At 41.5% G+C, this 5009-nt stretch overlaps 1 pseudogene; it reads right to left on the minus strand.

The window, feature by feature from the left end:
- Positions 1 to 821: 821 nt before the first annotated feature.
- Positions 822 to 1518, minus strand: LOC122688512 (annotated as a pseudogene).
- Between the last annotated feature and the right edge of the window lie 3491 nt (positions 1519 to 5009).

The raw sequence follows: 5009 nt of genomic DNA on the forward strand, positions 1-5009 counted from the left end.
AGACTTCATCAGAGAAAATTTTTCTGGAAGTAGTCAGCAGAAAAATATGCAGACAATAATGCTTTTGAGAGAATGGCCTCTGAAATCAGAAAGCTGTGCCAGATACCAGTTGTGTGATCTTGGAAAAGTTATGTAATCCCTTTGTCAGTTTTCTCATCTTTAACGGTATTTACAATGTGAGTTTATTACGAGGATCAAGTAGGATATTTTATCGAAACAAAAAAAGTATGTGTGCATATATCCCCCTTTTTTGGATTTCATTCCATTTAGGTCACTACAGAGTATTAAGGAGAGTTCCTTGTGTTATAGAACAGGTTCTCATTAGTTATCTTTTTTATACATATTAATGTATATATGTCAATCCCAATTTCCCAAATCATCCCAAACATGCTTTCCCCACTTAGTGTCCATGTTGTTCTCTACATCCATGTCTCTATTTCTACCTCACAAACAGGATCATTGGTACAATTTTTTCTAGAATCTGCACATATGCATTAACATACAATATTTGTTTTTCTCTTTCTGACATATTTTACTTTATATGACACTCTCTAGGTCTATCCACGTCTCTACAAATGACCCAATTTCATTCTTTTATGGTTGAGTGATACTCTGTTGTGTGTGTATGTGTGTGTGTGTGTGTGTGTGTGTGTGTGTGTGTATGAGTCACTCAGTAGTGTCCTGACCTTTTGCAACTCCATGGACTGTAGCCTGACAGGCTCCTCTGTCCATGGAATTCTCCAGGAGAGAATACTGGAGTGGGTTGCCATTTCCTTCTCCAAGGGATCTTCCTGATCCAGACATCCAACTTGGGTCTCCTCTTAGATGGCCAGGTCGATGCCCGCGTAGAGGATGATGCCCAGAACGTTGGGCAGGTAAGCTATTGCAGAAGGCGTGGGGCCCTTCTCACTCCAGGATCCGCCACTCACAGTCCAGCAGCCTCTTTTACTGGCCCGTCAGGCAAAGGGTCAGCGTGTCTTCAGCACCTCCATGGGGTAGATGATGGTTTGGGATGTGGCGCCAGCCAGGGAGCCAGCCACAAAGCGCTCCTGCATGTGCAGTCTCCTGTTGCCCCGGGATGGCCCGCTTGATCTGCTCATAGGCCATGAATTTGATGGCCGACTCAGGTGCAATCTTGAGCAAGTTAATCCCGTTGCTGTGCCACAGGGAGTGCACGCTGCTCTCTTGGATCATGCTCCCCCCGGAGGCCCCCAGGATGTTCAGCCGGTTGGTCTTGGAGGCGTGGATCTGCATGAAGACCTTGAGGCAGTCCAGAGGGGCTGTGCCTCTCCGGGGAATGGCACCTGCCACCGCGTCTGCCACCAGCTGCTTCCACCAGGCCCCAGTCAGCTTCTCCTGCTCCAAGAACTCATCCGGGATGGTCAGGCACTCGCCAATATCCAGGACCATGGAATGCTTCCAGAAATACAGCACATCTTCCACGTTCTCCAGTGAATGCAACAGGAACTGGTCATGCCACTCCTGCCAGTCCATGGTCATGGTGCTATCACGGTGGCCTCAGCTGCTGCTTAAGGGCTTCCCCTCCCCTCCCTCTCCTGGGGCCCTGCCAGCCTCAATGCTGGCACTTGTAGGCGGTGACTATACACACACACACACACACACACACACACACAAACACACACATCTCCTTTATCCATTCATCTTTTGATGGACATTTAGGTTGCTTCCACTGTAAATAGTGCTACAGTGAACTATGGAGGATCCTTAAGAAGTGAAAACTGAATTATTGTATGACCCATCAATCCCACTTCTGGGCATATACCCAGAGAAAACCAAAATTTAAAAGGAGACTTTATTGAAGGAGATATTTACAGTGGTGTAAGTAAAATTAAAGAAATTCACAAAGAATGGGAACAGGAAGGGAGTAATGAGAATGAGAAACCGTTGCTATCCCTGGGGTGAAGAGGCAAGGGAGGGACTGGTGTTTTCAGAGCTTAGGGAGAGCTAGATCCTCCAGAGAGAAAGGCCTGATGGAAGCTGTGGCTGAAAAACAGCTCCTCAGAATTCCGATTTAAAAACCACCTTGAGTTATGGTTAAATAGAAAATTCCGATTATGTCTCTCTATAATATTTAAGCCCAGATTCTGCAGTTTTAACAAGACCTCAAGTGACTCCTGTGCTATTGGTGTTCCATCCTTGGGTCATGCTGTAAGAAGCAAGGACATAGAAAAACTTAGTCACTGCCACAGCCAAGACATATGAGCAGAGAAGCATCTAGCTTCCTGGTGGCCCAGATGGTAAAGAGTCTGCCTGCAATGTGGGAGACCCAGGTGATCCAGGAGATCCCCTGGAGAAGGAAATGGCAGTCCACTCCAGTACTCTTGCCTGGGAAATCCTATGTATGGAGGAGCCTGGCAGACTACAGTCCATGGGGTCACAGAGTCAGACTTGACTGAGCAACTTCACTTCACTCTCATCACTTCACTTCTGCAGTTTTAACAAGACCTCAAGTGATTCCCATGCTATTGGGCTTCCATTCTTGAGCCATGCTATAAGAAGCAAGGATAGAGAGAAACTTAGTCACTGCCACATCCAGGGCATATAAGCAGAGAAGCATCTGAAAAAGAAGTGTTCCTTGTCCATGTGTTAATAGTTGATGTACCTTTTCCTCCTCTACCCTATGGAAACTGTATATAGGGTAGAGTTTCCTAATGTAAATTGGATTCAGAGTAGATGAGATAAAAAATCCCTTTTCTTTACATAATACTATAGTATAAAACTCATTTACCCAAAACTAAAATTAGATTTAGAGAAGTGAACAGAACATAAAGGAAACATGATTTCAAACGCAGTTTTAAAACACATTCATGAAATAAGCATCCTGTCTTCAAAACTTACTACATTAGGCTTAGAGAAATAATGGAAAATATACATGCCAAAATACTGTAGCTCCTATTTCTGGATAATAGAATACCAGAGATCTGTATTTTCTTCTTGTTTAGATCTTATTTTTTAAACTGTTTCTATACTCAAGATGTATTATAGCAAAAACAATATAAATTTTTAAAATGGACAAATATAGATATTTGATAATATTTAAATTAAAAAGTTGCCTTCTGCATACAGTTCTGTTAAGTGCCAGATACCTCTAATATTTTGAGAAAAATATTTAAAACATGAATCATTATACTACTCACATGTGTAAAGCTTCTAGAGTGTCATAGTAAAATAAACTTGTGTACCATAAATAAATCATCAAAGTTGAGATTGAAGCTTCTTTAGAGAAAATGAGTTGCTGGAGAAATAATCACAATGCATCACTTATTACAGATGATTCTTTACGTGATCAGGCAAACATGAATGTCACTATGTCCATAGAATAGAGGAGAAAAAGACCGTGAGCTATCACATGTACAAAAGAAAAGCTCTTTCATTTCCACCTGTGGGATTGTCCTATGATTTAACATTTGGCTCTGTTCTTCCCAATCCCTCATCCAAATAAGACAGTACTTTTTATAGCTTTAATGGTCGTTTTTTTTTTTAAGGCTACCCATTCCAGTATTCTTGGTCTTCCCTTGTGGCTCAGCTGGTAAAGAATCTGCCTGCAATGAGGGAGACTTGGGTTTGATCCCTGAGTTTAGAGGATTCCCCCGGAAAAGGGAAAGGCTGGTGGCTCAGAGGTTAAAGTGTCTGCCTGCAGTGCAGGAGACCGGAGTTCGATCCCTGAGTCGGGAAGATCCCCTGGAGAAGGAAATGGTAACCCACTCCAGTATTCTTGCCTGGAGAATCCCATGGAGGGCGGAGCCTGGTAGGCTACAGTCCATGGGGTCGCAAAGAGTTGGACATGACTGAGCGACTTCACTTTCACTTTCACCCACCCCAGTATTCTGGCCTGGAGAATTCCATGGATTGTATAGACTGTGGGGTCACAAAAAACTGGACATGATTGAGCGATTTTCACTTTTACTTCCAGAACTTTTAACTTCTGTTTTGACATAGGTTCCAGGTTTCTTTAACATTTCTGAGAATTTTGATATGGTTCTCCTGTTAATATCTACCGTTCAAAGTAAAGGGATGGTGGAGGAGGACCAAGGAAGTTACAGAAAGTTTATATATATTTATATATATATCAAAGAAAGAGGCCACTGTATCTCCTATTTTCTTATGTGGAAAAATATGCATAAGTGAGATTAAATCTGAATAAATAAAGGAGAGTCAGAAAATCATTCTTAATGTCAATATCTTCAAAGTCTTGAGAGAAAATTATTTTCTCTCAAACTTAGGATCTTATATATAGTCAAACTAGAATTAAAATGACATGGCAAAGCAAAGCCTTTTCCAGAAAAGTGAAGATTCAGAAAATTTCCCTGACTAAAGCTGTGCCTGAAAGAAATTCTAAAACTGGTATTCTAGCAAACTAATTAAAAAAATAAAAATTAAAATAAAGGAAGATGTGGAACTTAAGAAAGAAAGTTGAGAGAAAACTAGCAAAGAGTAAATACATAGCTAAGAATAATTTTTGTCATGAAAGTGAAAGTGTTAGTCATTCAGTCCTGTCCAACTCTTTGCTACCCCATGGACTGTAGCCTGCCAGGCTCCTCTGTCCATGAAATTCTCCAAGGCAAGAACACTGGAGTGGGGTGCCATTCCCTTCTCCAGGGGATCTTCTTGACCCAGGGACTGACCCTAGTTCTCCTTTATTGCAGACAGATTCTTTACCATCTGAGCCACCAGGGAAGCATACAGAATTATAAAATCATTACTTCAGTAACAATATCTCTTCTCCCAGCTGTAGATACCGGGAAGGGCTCTTTCCTTCCTTTCTAGTAGCACTTCCTTGGCCTCTACCTCAATTGCCTAATCACTGTGCTATGTTAATAAATACCATGGTAATACTACAATTGGTGTATCTAAAACTAAATTCATCATTTCATAATAAATTTCATCACTCCTACTGAGTTCAATATTTTTTCTGACTTATTCTCAGACCTTTAAGATGGCAGATGACTGCTGAGTGGTTTCTATTTTGTAGTATTTCTAAGAATTTC

This window comes from Cervus elaphus, chromosome 33 (genome assembly GCF_910594005.1).
Source record: "Cervus elaphus chromosome 33, mCerEla1.1, whole genome shotgun sequence".
Lineage (NCBI taxonomy): Eukaryota > Metazoa > Chordata > Mammalia > Artiodactyla > Cervidae > Cervus > Cervus elaphus.